Source organism: Diorhabda sublineata, chromosome 1 (assembly GCF_026230105.1).
Source record: "Diorhabda sublineata isolate icDioSubl1.1 chromosome 1, icDioSubl1.1, whole genome shotgun sequence".
Classification (NCBI taxonomy): domain Eukaryota; kingdom Metazoa; phylum Arthropoda; class Insecta; order Coleoptera; family Chrysomelidae; genus Diorhabda; species Diorhabda sublineata.
Genome location: NC_079474.1, coordinates 18,265,000 through 18,283,038, shown reverse-complemented (window position 1 = coordinate 18,283,038; position 18,039 = coordinate 18,265,000).

Genomic DNA, 18,039 nt, shown 5'->3' with positions numbered 1-18,039 from the left:
GGGCTTAGTTAATAAGCCAACCAATGTGTTGTGGTAAATTTATCAATTTAGACAAATATCTCTTTTATTTTGTAATCAATTATTGTAACCAGACAGCAGTTACTTTTGTTGTTTAATCACAAGTATTTATAAGAAATTAATGTATTGCCTCCCCCGTAATGTTTTTCGTATTTATTAACGCTCTTTCTATTCGTGGGGTGAAATAATAAACACTCTTACTTTCTTAATTTATTTACAAACTATATAATACACTTGACAATTTACTTAAATAATTTCTGCGATTATTTTCACTAATTCGTTCTTCTCACTACGATTATTTATTTAAAACTAACTTACTGCGTTTACACAAATAATTTACATACCTAAATAAAATTCTAGAAAGATCTAGAACAAGAAGGAATACTAGAAATAAATAAATACACTTTCCTAGAAATTATTTAAAAGAAATACTGTGAATAAACCACCCGCTAGGATAAAAATTTCATTAAAGGCGCTTCCGCATTTATAAAAAATGAGAAAGACGCCGCGCGAATTCGCCGAATTTTTAAAATTTTATTGCGAGCGAGCTTTTGTTCATCATCAAGCAATAGCGGCAGTAATGAGTTCTGCACGTTCATTTGACAAAACTAAAAAGTATATTCGCTTCTCCTTTAAATAATCGTTTTTATTTAAATTCTATTCAAAAATTTTTGAATACGATCCTTACGTTTTCCACTTGTAACTTGAGGTACGAAGCACTCTTATTTTCTTTTTACGAATTTCGGACCGTAATAAGCAGACAGCTATGTGAAAAAAAAAAAAGAAGAGTTGTGTAATGATAGGGAGCGTGGGTCCCAGACGTTGAACCAAAGTTTCTTTTTATATTTTTTTAACCGTAGATATCGAAGTGGATTTAGTTTCCGATTGAGTTAATACGGGATTATTTGACATTATTAAATTGGCAGTTGCACAAACTCACCGTATTTCTAGATGAAGGATGGATTAAAAAGGCTCTATTGCAATAAATAAAAAGGCAGAATCGTTTGGTCTCATGAAAGGAGTTTGCACAGAAATTCTACAATTTATTCTCTCTCGGGGTTATCATCGATAACAGTTATTCACAGATAAAAATATTAACCACGAAATTCAGTATTATCTAATCTTCACGAAAATAATTTTACATAAAAAAGAAAGCCTTAATATTCGACGAGTCCAAGCTATTGAAAATTTTGGTAAAACCATTTTTTTTGCTTTACCGAATGAATAGTGACATGACCGTGCAAGCTTCGGGTTGGATACTAGAAGTTGTAGGATTTCAATACCACCAAGCTCTTATATCTTATTCCCGTAACTTGCGCAGTGGTTCAACATTGGTGTGCATTGTAAATGAGTTGTAAAAGAACCAGCTTCCGGTTAACTAACCCAAGATATTTTGAAGTAAACTAAATCTTCATAATCCCACCAGGCATATAAGATTTCGCAAGAGTCGTCATGGTACAGAGAATGGAAATTACTTGAAAAGAAGATGTGGATGTGGATGGAGTTGTCTAGAAACTATATATATATCTTGTGCTGTGTTTTTACCCCTTTTTTCAAGAAGATTGTTGAGTCTTTTGTATCATGAATGACTGCTTCTTGGCTTGAAAACAAGATTAGGATGGAGTTACCCCTTTTGTGATGGTTGATTCCTTCTCGGTTTGGAATAAAGAAACTCGCTGGGGATTAGGTTGTAACTAGTTAACTAATTTTATAAAGAGGTCGCTTTTATCCTATGATTTTAAATTTGAAAAACTACCATCTAATACTTTTATCTCTGATGTTAATTATCAGATGGTTTTCGCACTTCTTCATCTATTTCATAGTTTTCTGTCTTTGAAAAGTATCATACTTCAGCCTTATTTGATTAACAAAGCGACATTTTTAAACGATGTTTTTGTATGTAATCTTTTCGAAATTACTATCATTGACTATCTTGAAAGAAAAAAAACCATCAACGGCGAGTATTATATGAACTTGCAATGTTTGAGCGAAAAAATCAAACAAGAAGTAAGTCTTGTTCCATCAAGACAATGCACCGTCCGTTATTGCAATGGCCAAAATTAATTAATTAAAGATTGAATTGCTACCTCATGCACCCTATTCGCTAGATTTAATCCTCTCGGATTATTTTTTGTTCCCAGATTTGAAAAAATTGCTTGATGGTCAAAGATGTTCCAACAATGAAGTTAGTTAATAGCTATTTTGAGGAGCTTGATTCTTTTTGCTATGAAAAAGTAAAATAAATATATTTTTTCACAAAATTTGTGTTTTCTTCGTTTATATTTTCGTTTCGTCACGCTTGATAATACCTGGAACGAAAGTGTTAAAATCGTGTCAACTAAATTTTCGAATTACCCTCCGTAAAAATTGAATCGCCCCCTTTTGGGCCGTGGGCTCCACTCTAGGAAATAATAGTTTTCATCGCAAGTAACAATGCGTCTAATAAACCAATCATTTTCGGCAAGGCAAAACACGGATCATTTTATTTCTTATTTGTGTTAGATATAACCAATATATGAATAAATTATTAATATCGCGAATCAATTATATATCTAGTTGTCACAAAATATTCAGTAGGAGTTGAGGATCTTGAACTTTGTATTGTTGCTTTTAAATAAATTAGCCCACACGAATTTCTTTTAAGATAATATTTACTAAATATTGAAAAATTGATCTAATAAAATGAATTTAAAAATCCATTTTCAACGAATTAATATTTGCTTTGAGCTAATGCTTGATTCACGAATTTCAATTGAATGCCCTAAAAGCAATTAGTTCGATCCCTTCAAATCGACATTTCTGCATGAATATGTCGGACAGCTGCATCCGAAATAAATCAAATCAATTCTGGACAGGGGATGAGTCATACAGAATATAGATAATTTCGTAATTCCTTTCTACAATATTATAAAAATAATTCAAAGTTCAATTCAAGTTATTTGTGTTATATAAAACTAGTCAACACTGGAAATAAATTTAGCAAATATTATCAAGTAAAGTATGAAGTAGATCTAGGAAATTCTTGCCACAATAAGTACTAATTATAGAAAAAACGAAATGAAATCTTAAGAAGAAATTTATGCAGATACTTATGTTGTTATCATGTCCCAAAATGTCACCCAAAAAACAAAGTTGATACATTTAAAGAGAAATTATAAAACAAAGTCAAAGTTTGTCATACTTTAGAAGAACATGACGAATCAAGGCGATGGCAGTTCTATTTGTCTAATTTTAGAAAACAGAAATTTGTTTAGCAAATTAATGTTTTGGTATGTCATAAGAGCTAAGACATATATCACAGAAACTGTACCTCTGCAAAGATTTATTGACGAGCCTCCTCTAAATAATTTCTTCTAATATGACCGCTGCTCTGATCAAAAGGGTAACTGAGAGAATGAATATATTTGCCTGCTAGATCTCTAGACTTATGGAAACCTAGAATAATAGATTTCTTTGTATGGTTACATAGATTTTGAACAGATCGCAAGTGAAATTTTATAAATTATGAAGACGAATTGCTAATTTTGGAAAACAGAAATTCTCATTGCGTGATTGAAGTAAAAAGAAAATAGTTAAAAAAACTGAAACTGAATGTTCTGCAAAGATTTATTTACAAGCTACCTTTAATTATTTGACATATTTTTACTAACATGACGGCTGCTCCTCTCATTCTATATAAAGGGTAACTGATTAGAAAGAGAGTATGGATATGAAAGGAAGTAGGAGTCTCAGTTCTGTATTACTCAAACTTGTGTAAACACTAACTGTTAGTTAATCTCTTTATAACGTTACAACTACCTCAAGTGTGGAACTATACCAAAGTAAATATAAATTATGTTCTGATAATGAGCAGCAATTGAGCAGAATACGTTTAGCGCATAACGCTTTTAAACCATTGTATAAAATACGCTCTTCATCAAGTTTCTAAGAGCAAGAAAGCTTGTTAACAGTTGAAGTTTCAGACCAATGTGAAATTCGAGGTTATATTGAAAAATTCTTAGCCTACTATAGAACCAAACAAAATTTCAATGTCAAAATATTTTATTACTCAACATATTCTCCTCTTAATTGGATACATTTATTACAGGGAACCTGCAACGTCTCTTGTCTTTTCAAAAAAATGTTTCTTCTTGCTCTGCAAACCAGACCCTCACAGCTTTTATTACTTCCTCGTTGGAAGAAAATTTACGACCTTTCAAACTCTTTTTCAGTTGAGGAAAGAGATGATAATCGGACGGAGCCAAATCTGGTGAATAATGGGGGTGTTCTAGTAATTCAAACCCTAAATCACGAATTATTTCAAAGCAAACAAAAACAAAACATCTTTGGATAGCTTTCCGCGTCTGTTCTCTTTAATTTTTTCCCCTAGAGTGATCATTAATGTCGAATAGTAATCTCCAGTTATTGTTCTAGCCTTTCCAAAGAATCAATAATGTCATGGCAATCCCAAAAAAGTGAAGCACATTTTGGACAAGTAAATTATTAGGTCTTGGAGAACCAGAGTGTCGCCATGGTTGCTTTTTTTCAGATCATAGAAATGTACCCAAGTCTAATCCATTCTAACAATTCGGTTTAAGAAGTCTACATCGTTTTCAAATCGAGCACATGTCCAAATTGACTTGAACTATATGATGAACTCGTATGAAATATTCAGTGCTTCAGATATCCGTTTTATCCCAATTCGACGGTCTGATACAATCATGTCATGAACTGCATCGATATTTTCGGGGACTGACACAGAAACTGGCCTTCCCGATCGGTCATCATCTTCAATGGAAAATTTACCTCTTTTGAAGCTTGCAGTCCAATTTTTCACGGTCGCATACGAATGACATTGATCACCAAGGGTATTAAGCATATTTTCGTAAATCTGCTTACTTCTTAAACCCTTTTAAAACAGGTAAATGATGATGGCTCGATACCCCAATTTCGGTGGACATATTTTTTCTTTTAATTTATTGCGTAGATCTGGTTTACTTTTTTGACGTCAAACTTTACACTGACACTTCTAATAAGTTATTGTTCGTTGCTATGGTAACGCAATATTTTGTTTAAGCACGGAACTGGTCTAGGCTAACTAGATATCAATACATCCTCGTATGTTCTGTTATATGGGACGAAAACTTATACAAATAGAAAGATCATAGTAAATTATAGTTGTCTATGTGCTATGCACAATTTGTGGCAAAACGGGATAAGTGATAAACACCCTTGGACCATAACATACCCTAATAAAACCAGTAATAAACATAACCAGGAAAGCATTCAATTATAATACAACGCGCAAAAGAAAACAGTAACTTTAACAAAGAAAAAGGCTCAAGAAGTAACAAAAAAAAGAAGTAAATGGAGAGCTCTTGTATATTAGGAAAGGGAGCTCATTGTTTTATGATGAATTGTGGGTTCAATTTTGAGTCCGTGTCAACACTTTTCAGCGACTTAAGAAGTCTCGTTTTCACTTGTTGTTTAAGAGATCATTTGTGGTTTCCCTGTATCTTTTCAATCTATATCTATAGCTCAATTTAAAAAATGCAATACTAAAATAACCTCATACTCACATATGTGGAACAATCCTATTTAAAAATATCTCATCTTAAGTCCTGCTTATAATATGAAATTTATCAGTAAAAAATCTGTCTCTAGGTGATTCTCAACAAAACGCACGAAATGAAGTAATAATTGCGAATTTTCCTGTATATGGACCAATATTTGTATAATATACTTAATCAATTACCTATCACGTGCCGTTCACTTCACAATTCTTCTACAAAGACCCAAAACACCATCAATTACGGCACGTAAACCGTTAGGGGATTGAAAACAACTGTCTGAGATCTGAGTCTTTCTCTCCCCAAGTAATGCACAGACACCCTCGTGGAGATAATCAAATGTAATTTTGGGCAACGTCCTTTCAGTAAATAGCAAAACACCAGATGGTAAAACTACTATTGTTATTTTATCTGATGATGAAATTCATGAAAGTTCTAATGGGGGTTTAGTCAAAGTAATGCAGAGGTAATAAATAAAAGAATATACAGAAAAAAATTCAAATATATTTAACCCAGTATGAAGGTGAACTACGTTGAGTAATTAAGTATAAAATCTTGTCGTTAATAGAATTATGCATTTCGTTAATCACGTTTGATACAAATTCAAATGAGATAAATTATATTCTCGTTTTTAGATAGGATCTAGTACTAATTTCGACTTTCGAAAATTTTTGATGGGTCAAGGTGTAAGTGAAAAGTTTAAGGTCGTTTTATGGTAATTTTTAATGCAGAAAAATTAAATTTAGGAATAGCGTATCCTACACATTCATAACAGCTGTTCGAAATTTGATTAAAATCGATTTTAAAAACTAGAACAACAAAAGGGAGTAAGTGTAATTGTTAATGATTTAAAGAACCACAATAAACAAAAATGTTTCAAATTTAGCGGGTATACTACAATGATTTCTTGGTACTATAATCATGGAGAAGTGATAGCAATAATACTTTCCGAAGGTTACTATCCGTGTTTTCAGTTTCAACATTTTTGAAATAAACAGAAATACATGTCAATAAGACATGAATCGCTATTCTCTTCAATAACGTGAATTTAGAGATAGATGTTTAGTCTATCTTAACGAACAAGTAAAAAATCTTTTTGCTGTTCACCTAGTAGATCTACCAATTATATAACAAGACACGATGCTGTCAAATATAAATGGATTTGGAGTAATTTCTCGGTAAAAAGATAATTGAAAATGTTGCTAAGTCCTGACTCGGCATAAATATAAGGTTTTTACAGAGAATTTTGATGCAGACAGCCCATTTTCCAAGAGCGTGAACCTAACATAGAATCCATTCTGAATCTCGACCAACAAACAGACAACTCTTAACCACCATAATTTAGTTTTCATAACAATGAATGTGTAGTTGAAGTGATTGATCAAAATTCGTTTTAGGTATCTTTGGGTATCGGTACGATTAACATCCACTAGATACAACATGATCATTAGCCAGTGAAAAGACTGCTTATACCATTCGAACAGATGATAAATCATGGATATATGCACTTGAGCAATAAATAAGATAAAATTCAATTGTGTGTATTGTGTGGGTGTTTTTAGACGAGTCAAATTAAACAGAAGTTGTTAGGGAAAGAAGCATTTCGAACTAAATGGTTAGGTTGCCTATCATCGCGTGAGGTAGTCAATGATATACTACATTTAATTCACTAAAAGTTATTGGAGATATGTGTCTCATTATAACATAGTAACTATTTATACCGCAATTAAAAAAAAATTGAATTGGTGAGTTTGTGGTGAATGCTTTCCAAAACCAAAAGACTTTACGTTAAAAATGCATATTACAGAACTAATTTAAGAGCTTCATGCGACGTACCATGAGATTTGGGTATCTTTTGTTATAACTATAGCAAACACCAACTAGATACTACATTTGCCGGTGGAAAATTATTTTCTATTGGATTCGATCAATCCTTAAAAGAAAATTTGCATCTATTGATAGATCCAAATTTGAAAGAAATTTGTTGAAGGTATCTCAAAGGCTATTGATACCATTTACACATATGACTTTGATCACATATACCTATATATGTACAGTGTTTTTCAGATAAAAGTATCCACCTTTAATAACTTTTGTAATATTGGTATTACAAAATATACTGGTATTTAGGAAAAATCCAAAAACACGTCAATTTATGTTGGAAGGGGCAAGCATTATGGCTTATTTAAACTTACTGGAAAAGCCACCCCCTCACCCCTAGCAGCATCCCCTTTATTTTTTTAAATTACTTTTCATATTTTTTATGTAAAATTTGGATACTCCTCTTTGAGCTGATTTCAAAAATGTATAATACTTGTAGGTTAAAGTGGTTAGTTTATGAGATAAACAATTTTTCTTTTAAGAGCACAAATTTTACTTATTATTTACTTTCACCTTATTTGCCTGTACTAAAATGGGTTGTACAACAGTTCAAACTCTTTAATCTTTTTAACTGTGCTATTTATTCTACTTAAAAAATCCAAACAACAAAAAACTCTACTTTTTATTAAAGTTTGACATTGTCAACTAGAATTTGTAGTCACTATTGATAGTGTAATTTGATACATTATTTATTTTGTTTCTCTGAAATGGTTTACTCTTTGCAAGAAAGAATTGAAATTGTAGGTTTATACTACCAAAATAATTATTGTGCAAGAGCTGCTGCTAGAATATTTAACGAATTACATGACGGAAGACATGCAACTCATAAGTATGTAATTCAACTGATGGAGAAATTTACCACAACAGGGTCTGTTTGCAATAAAGTGCATAATCGAGAGGGACTCGTAAATAACGAAGCAATCCAAGTGGCAATTTTAGGGCAAGTCAGCTTAGAGGCTCAACAACCCCAATCGTTGTCAACAATAAGTAGAGCGATCGGTGTTTCATCTTCTACAGTTTTCCGAGTTCTATATAAATTCAAGTACCACCCATACAAAGTTAAGTTGGTGCACGAGTTGAATGAAGATGATTTTGATCGTCGTCTAGAGTTTTGCGAATCAATGACGCAAATTATCAATAACAATTCACAATTGTTAAACAATATTTGCTTTTCTGATGAATGCTCATGGTCATTAAATGGCTTAGTAAGTAGGCATAATTGTAGATATTGGGCTGAAAGTGATCCACATATTATGCGTGAATTCCATACACAACATCCCCAAAAGTTAAACGTTTGGTGTGGTATCCTAGGTGACCACATTGTCGGACCTTTCTTCATCAACGGAAATTTAAATGGTGAATCATATCTTGAGTTACTCAGGGAAGGGGTTGACCCACGTATTACAACAATAATAGAAAATGATGATAACCTTTCCGAAGATTTACTGGTATTTCAACAAGACGGAGCTCCCCCACACTATGCTATGCCTGTCCGACAATTTTTGAACGAAACATTCCCCGCTCGTTGGATAGGTAGAAGGGGGCAGATGATGAAGTGGCCACCTAGGTCACCGGATTTAACACCCCTAGACTTCTTTTTATGGGGGTATTTAAAAACAAAAGTTTATGCTACCCAACCAGAATCTCTGGATGATTTACGAGAGAGGATAGAAAATGAATGTCGACAATTAAATCCAGCCGTATTAAGCAATGTCAGAGAGGCATTTCAAAATAGATTATACCATTGTATGGAAGTGAATGGTACTCATTTTGAACACTTATTGTAACTTCATAATAAATAGCACAGTTAAAAAGATTAAAGAGTTTGAACTGTTGTACAACCCATTTTAGTACAGGCAAATAAGGTGAAAGTAAATAATAAGTAAAATTTGTGCTCTTAAAAGAAAAATTGTTTATCTCACAAACTAACCACTTTAACCTACAAGTATTATACATTTTTGAAATCAGCTCAAAGAGGAGTATCCAAATTTTACATAAAAAATATGAAAAGTAATTTAAAAAAATAAAGGGGTGAGGGGGTGGCTTTTCCAGTAAGTTTAAATAAGCCATAATGCTTGCCCCTTCCAACATAAATTGACGTGTTTTTGGATTTTTTCTAAATACCAGTATTACAAAAGTTATTAAAGGTGGATACTTTTATCTGAAAAGCACTGTATATATAAGATTATTGTCAGTTGTGTGGGACTTTTATGCGAGATTATCCAATAAAAATTAGTTGTAAATTTGAATATTACATGGATGGATTTAAAAATGTATTTCCATACTAGACCATATTGACTTTAAATCGGTCTTTATAGAGTGTATTAATTGTACCGAAGAGAATCTTTGTTTTCATAGTTTCATCCACAATTTCTTCGATTTTTAAGAAAATAAGCAGCAGATTTTATATTTGGTGTAAACACTTCTCTCTTGGAAGTGGAAACTTAAGGCTAGAAAAAAGGAAAAGATCGTTGAAAGTTAGATCTGTTGAATGTGGCAGGGGATCACTGAACTGTAAGAAAGTGCGTTTTCTTGATAATTAGGCACATTTTCAACTCTTGAAATATCATTTTTTGCAATATCTCATGCAACATTTTTTTATTCTTCTTAAGTCGATAAACAAAATCCCATCTCCAACTCCAAAAACGTTCGCCATCTCTTATCCAGTCAATGAAATCGGTTCTGCCTTTTTCGTTCTCAGCAATCGATGGTTTCTTTTACTTTTTTGCTTCAGGTGTGTAGTGGTGTATCAAGGTTCCGTTTGCTGCTATGAATAGACGTAAAAAATCTAATTTATTTTGCTTAAGCCACGTCAATAACTTAAACATACATAATTCTTCGTTCAGTTTGATATATTGATCGTCTCTAATATCTCTTTAACCTTAGTCGCCCAGTAACATCTGATGAATTTTCTACATTGGCATTATCGGTCAATGGGTCCGGCAATAAATTGCGACTGGTACCCAACCAGAAGCCATTGAAGAAACGTTAAATCATTATGACACAGTAACCTTTTATACCATTGCTTAGAAATGATTTTTTTTTATTTCTATTGTCATAGTGTCTTGGTTAACCAGAAATATGAATCGCAACCAGAGTTCCATACCCACCATTACGAATATCTTCAGCAGTTTGTGGTTTGTGTTGGTTAGTTAGTTAGTCTTGCGGCCACAAGTACCTTATCGCAATTAATTCGAATTTAACAGAAACGGACTTGTCTTTAAATCATTCAACCATTATTTATTGGAAATTTCTCAGCATACCATATGGATGACAGAATTATTATGAGTATATAAGGTTTTGATTGCTTCACTAAGTCAAGGTCTATTTATACTTAATGTTTATTTTAAGATCCAGCTAATGTTTCGTTAACAAAAAAAACGTATCTTCTTCTGTTAAATATGCTCATTTAATATTTGTTTAATTAAAAATCATGTAAGATACGAAGATGATGTCGGAAATAAATAAGAAGTGATATAATTCAAGGTCGAATGTCTTTGCCAATACCATAAATAAAATTAAATATAATTAGTGTTACAAGAGAGACAAAAATTATCTAAAAATTTTATCTTATGTTAGGTATAGTAGAGGTTATTTATTTGAATCATATCCAGAGTTTTATGGACTAAAGATGGAAAGTATCAATGAGATAACGGGAGAATTGACGTTGATTTTTAAGGAAAAATATTATAAAGAAATAGAAATTATTATTAATATGTTCAACGAGCGAGAGATGTTCGCGATTCTATACGACGAAAGCTGCAATCAGATGGCTGGAAGTTAATAATGGAAATTATAAATTTATGGAATGAAAATACCCCTGAACGGCTGCAACGGAAATTCTATCACATAGCTGCATTAGAATTAGATTGTCGGGGTAGTGAAGCTGCTGCTTACATAACTAATTTTTTGTATTGAATCAAACACCGATGGTTAATAAATCGAGTTGAATTCAACTCTGTATTAAATAAGATTTGCCCTTGATGGTTTGAACATATATTTAATACTCTAAATGGACAGTTTCTATAAGTGAAAACTGCTCCGACTCAGTACGACAGAATCACAACGATTTTTCTATCCTCCGAGGTTATGCGCATTCTCAAGCTTGCGCAATATAGATAAAGTGTCTCGAACGAGAGGGAAAACGACTAGTGTCAGCACCTTAACGTAGGAATGTTTTTTCCCATACCAACTGTCCATATAGGAGTATTACATATATGGGTTCGAAAATATGTACTGAAAATGGAATTTTTGATAGAAAACAACGACAGTAACGTTTGTCCTGTCAGATTATGTGAAAAATCGTTGTCAAAACAGGTCCTAAATATTAAATTCATCAGATTATTACTAAGAATAAGTTGTCACTTGAAATCCGAAAATGACCACTGGTATGACAATATACCCATTGGAAGAAATTCGATTTAAAATTGGAGAAAATGGTCTGCCGAACCGATAAGCTTGCATATCAATTATAGTAGTTTATGTAACAAGTCCCGAAGTGGTCTTTTACTGGACGAGTGGGCAAAGCCTGCGAGTCCAGTAGAAAACCACTTTCGGAACGTAATACGTACAATATTTTTTTAAATGGGCATTATTGTACCATAAACACAATCATATGCATCATTTTGAATATCCATTTATAATTGATGTCACGTTTGCAAGTAAACGTCAAAATATTTTGTAGTTTTAAATAATACAAAGCTCGGTTACTATAGAAACTAACTGATCACTATCTTAGACTAACTATTCTATTATTTTTTCATTAAAGAAAAGCCGGAAAGTAAATGAAAATGAGTCCGGTAAAAGCTTTTACCGGACTATCACAATAATTTTCTGGCTCGGTCCGACAAAATGAGATTTTCTGATCTAAAAATAACCCGGAAAGTTCTAATTTCTAGCCCATTTAAAAAAATATTACTAATCATTCTAATAGATAGACCGCGGTTAGTCAATTGGCTAAAAGTGATCTACAAGACTAGGAGCTTGAAAAATTGCGGGTCAAACAATGTTAATTATATATAAATGAAAGCCTATAGTTGAATATTGAATATATCAGTTATAGAAACTTCTGGATCTTCACTTAACTTTTATAATTGTTTTTTTTTCTTAACTGTACCTACAAATAAATTTTTTCTATAGTTAGTAAAAATATTTTGTATCCCAATTACTCTTGAACATTGACAAATGCTCAAAAATTTTGTAACAATTTTCTCACACTTGTTGCTTATAGGCATTTCCAAGGAACAAACCATTCGAAATATGTTTAAAAATTATCAATGTCCTTGGAGTATTTCTACTGATAATAGTACACATTGGCAGTTTAAAGTTTAAATAATAGTTCGAACAAACTATAGATCTCTCGCAGAACTTAATCTTGAGATTTGAAGCCTGAAAACTGGGAAAAAGCGGCGAAATCATGATTAAAGAACCACAAGAGAGAATATGGAAGTCGGGTATTACTGATGAAATGATCAAGCTAGTCATTGTAAATATGACTTACTATATCCCATTTTCTGATTCTGATTCTGATTCTGATTCTAAGTGCCTCAATTTGTACGAGCTTAAAAGTCAAAGTTTAAACCTTTATACCAAAAATATTGTAACCGTCTGCAAAAAAAGTGCTTTATTACTTTAATATTCTTTTATTCATAGAAATACTTCAATAGTCGTTTAAAAAAGTGATATTTGGCTATGAATTACAAATGCTTTATTATTTTAATACTCCATAATTCATAAGAATAGACTGTAAGCTTTAGTATTTCAAATATATTCACAGTATTTAACATTTTCGTTGCAACATTGTTTAAAAGTCAAAGTTTCAACGTTTATACCAAAAATATTTCAACTGTTTGCTTTAAGCTTTAATATTACAAAAATAACCAAAATATTTAATATTTTTTTATTGTCCTCACTATTAGTTTTTATCGACAGATGGTTGACTTTTTCTTGAGTTAAGGTTTGAATGAAAATATTTCAATTTGAGATCGCTTCACGTACATCCTGTATAAAATAGTAATTAATTGCGTTTCAATTTCAAACAACTGAAATTATCTTTTTAATTTTCATCTATACAAAATAAATTTGAACAAAGTGAAGGTCATTTGTTTAATAATATTCTCAAGAAGCATTTCTATTTTTTTATAATACAAACAACCAAACAACTAATATCAATTAACAAACCTTGCCAATTTCGGAAAAATTCATCATTATTATTACGAGATTCTCAAATATTTATTTAAACACTTCGAAACAATCCCAATAATAATTGTTATTTCTGTGGTCATTGATTATGATGAAGCATCTCGTGAATTTCAATGTTAATCAAATAATAATCACGGTCAAGGAACTCTACGTGAAAAAATTCACAATCACCAAAACCAACTCGAGTTATTCGAAAAATTTTAAAAAAATCGATCGGATTAATGACTTTAGCTCATTATCGAAATTTTATGATCCGTAAACAAGGATTTTTCTCATAATCAAAATATGAGTCAGAATTATGTTTGTTTAACGATTGTGTGAAGATTAACAAAGAGAAGACTTCCAGTGAAACGACGGAATACCGCTAATTACTTAGCACCTAGAATTCTCGAGATTATATCAAGGGTGTTGGTAGATTCGGCCATAGAAAGCTCTAAAAATATTCCATGCATTCATTCAAAGAACAAAAAATATGAAATAAAAAAGGATATCCACTCTGTAATGTTCGTCAACGATTACCATCTATTCTACCTTCAACTATAAATTGAAGAAGTTAGTACTTTGAGCATCTGAGTATGTGATTAAAAAAAGTGTTTTTCTTCTCTATTTATTCAGGAGAATTTCTCTGTCTTTTCCCATTTTTCTAAAGAACTCTTCATTTGTTGTCTATTGGTAACATCTAGTGTATTGCATTCTTAGTTATTATCTTGAATCCTTGTCTGACTTCTCTGTTTATTACTATATTATTTGTCATTAATTTATCTGTTTTCACGTGAGCGGTTCATTGCCAGTATAAATTTTGAATAAATCTTGTATCTCCTTCATTTACTTCCGTTGTTTTTAATTCTTTGCTTAATTTGTGATTCTGAATCTTGGCAAAGGTCTCTACGTAATCAAAAAATCAGGAAAAGACATTCTTCTGTATGTCTCGGCAGCTCTGGACTAGCAAACGGATACTAAATAGAGCTCTTGTCTCTATTCCATTACTAAAGACAAATTGAGTGTTTCTGATGTTAGTTTCGCATTATCTTTTTATTCAGTTATTTAAATTTCTTAAAAAGATTTTCAATGCGCGATTTATATCCTTGTTTTACCATTTTTAATATAGTGGAAGAAGATAATGTCAAGATTATACCAAATACCGTCGCACTAATCGATGAAATCGTCTTTGCTTATTTTTTGAGCAAATTCTTTCTTTACAATGCACTGTATTCTTCTGGCGGATTCGTGTTTTATCTACAGTTATGAATCTACGCGAGAAATCAGACTAGTTTTTGCTTAAACCACGTCAATTAATTCTTATCCGGTCTCCTGAAGTTGGCGATTGTCATGGCGAAAACTGTAGCCACGACTATTGCTTTCTGCCAACTCCCTTGCATTTGAGTATGAGAGGTAATGCATCCGATTAGTCATCATCTTCTCCTTTAGAGTCTTTAGAGTCTCTCCATACAGCATTATCGATCATACATAGCATTAAAATGCGTTTCCGTATCTTCAAGTGTAGGTAGTAAGTTGTAAAGGTGGGATCTCATATTATTCAAAGTCTACTGAGCAGTCTCTATTCGGCATTTAATCTCGCAATTTTGATCTGTTCAATCGGGCGTCCATTAAGTTCTAGGGTGGTGTCATTGTGAAGTTGCCTGCTGAATATCTTAAATTTGGTAGTTGCTTTATTTTTGACCTTTTGACAATTGTTATTATTATTTCCTCAGCTCTATGATCTTGTCTTCTATGTAATTGGTTCATGTGAACTTTAGCTACATCTTTTACTGTCATGTCCATATTAAACGTATCGTGTTTGTAGCAGATATTTTTTCTACACATTCCATTTCAATTCGGCTTCTTTGATTTCCCTTCTTATGACCTTGTATTTGCCGGGTATGGTTTTCGTTAGTCTTCACTACCTCATGAGTGTTAGCATGTACTCTGTCATCCATTTGTTTTTGGGTTCAAAGATTCCGTGGAGATGTAATTTACACATGTACAAAATGATTTTTGATGTTATTCCAAAGGGGCTTTATATCTATTTATATCTCTGCGTTAAAGGGGTCTGGAAAATATTCATTTGAATGCGCTTTCAGTTCCAACAAGGCATATTGAGACACATTCAGAGCAGTATGAGATAGGGTAGTTTTTGTACCTTCCGGGTTTGCTAAAGCGTGCACAGTGCAAACAGTGCAGTCTCTTATGAGATTGCTCTTATGGCAGAGGCACAGAAATTGTATTGGAATATACTAGAGTTTTGCAATGGATCAAAAGGAAAAATTGATTTAATTCATCAACCTTTTGCTATACAATTCTTCTTTAGCTAGTTACCGTTTTTTCCGCTTTTCCTTTCTTGTTCTCTGATGAAGTGAATAATAAATCTAGATTGACATACGAATCAAAGACACATATTATGGAAACATTCCCATCATAAACATGACACACTGCTTTCCAATATACGAGGTGAACTATGGGACACATGATGTTTTCTGATGCTGTCCTCTGATGTGCTTATGGAATTTCAAATATTTCTCCAATCAACTCACAGATAAAGGACTTATATGTGTGAAATTTTAAGGTTAAGTCACTCCCAATTAACCCCCTAGAATAGTTCCAACTCCTTCTGCCTATTTACCATTATATTGAAAATTTTTGGATCATATTTTGAGGCCTTTTCAGAGATGCAACTGCAACTTGGTATAAAAGTAAATCACCCTAAATCGAGATATTAGTAAATAAGATGATTTATCGTGATATTTTGGAAAAAAGTTCTTCTTCTATTTAAATTTTAAATTAATAATTTCAGTCTCACGATTTTTGAATGATAATTTCAAGCAGAAGTTTTTTCTGAAAATCTGTTTTTATCAAAAATTTAAAAGCTGCGTTAATGGATTTTTTTTCAAAATTTCCTCTTAAAAATTGTACTACACTGAATCGTGAGAGTATTTGAAATAAAAATAATCTCCAACATTCCGTCTACATATTTTCCATCTCAAACCAAACAAACCGAAACAAAAATTATCCACAACCAGTAAAGTGATAATTCGCAGGTAATTCTTCAAGCAACGTAATTACTTTGAACTTGACAATGTTTGCTCTTGGCCTCTATATGCAACAGAGAGGAATGGAACGCTAATAGCTACATCGACTACGGTAAAGAGCGAGAGAGATACCTAGATGGATATGTCAAGGGAAAGTTCATTTCCCTTTCCGTTTACGTTTTAAATTGACGTTAGTTTATTTCTGCACACGTAACTTCTAAAACGATGAAATAACTCGAGCACAGAGAAGAACTAATGAATTTATTGCGATGAAAGTAAATTTAATTAAGAAAGAAGATTTTTTTCCAATAAGAGTCTAGCTAGATTAAAAAATTCCGCACGTATAAAGGAAAATTGCAATTAAAAATCTTCGTCCGGTATATTACTATTGTCTTTTATTACGTAAGCGGTAAAAAAGGTTTAATATAATTTGTAATAAAATAAATTAATAAAAAATAAACTGAGGAGTTTAACTTTTGCCTTACCCAATTTTTTTGAAAATATTTTATCATATTATTCAAGAAAATTGGAATTGAAACTATAATAGAGCAATGCACCGATTGTAAGATGCTTTCTTGTTTAATGTTTAATGTCTGCAAAATGAAGTGTGAATATTTTGTTATTTTTGTGGTGAATTATTAGAAAAATGTTGAACAAAAATTTGTAGTATATCTTGCGTCAAAAGTTTCTTTGCCAAAAATTTGTCAAATTACAGTTTGTTTACCAGAACAGTGACCGCAACTACAAGTTTTAAATACTACTGGTCCAAAACCTTCTTCTTTCTTCCGCTTCCTATTGGTCTCTGTTTGAACTTTTCTATACTCATCAACTCTTTATGAGCCTACTTTCTCTTTCATTTCCTAAATAAGGTTTTGTAGCAAATTATTGTCCCCTTCTGATATTTCTTCTATTTTATTATTTTTATCCTCCCGTGCATGACTAGTATAAGCAAAAGAAGACTAAAAATAATTCCTTGTTCCACTCCCATCTTCATTTCAAGCTCTGCCATTTCTAAACTTGCAGTTTTGTCTGCAAAGGAAAATACAGGCCTCTAGACCACTACATTGTGGTACTCTAACTTTAAATACTGAATTTCTTCTTCCTGTTTGAAACAGAACAGTTTTTCAGATAAATGTCTCTAAATCAATGATCTGGATTATATGGGTGCCAAGTGGTTCCAGAATCGGAAAGTTTCTCAAATCATTTATACGAAATCAGCTAATGTGATATAGGTATGTATGCCATTAAAGGCCGAAACCCACTAGCAGCACGTCACCCCACATTTGAGAATTTCGAAGTGTTCCCCGTGGGATGACGTGGCGTGGCGTGGGGTGACGTATGTTGGGTTGACTGTGTACGAAAAC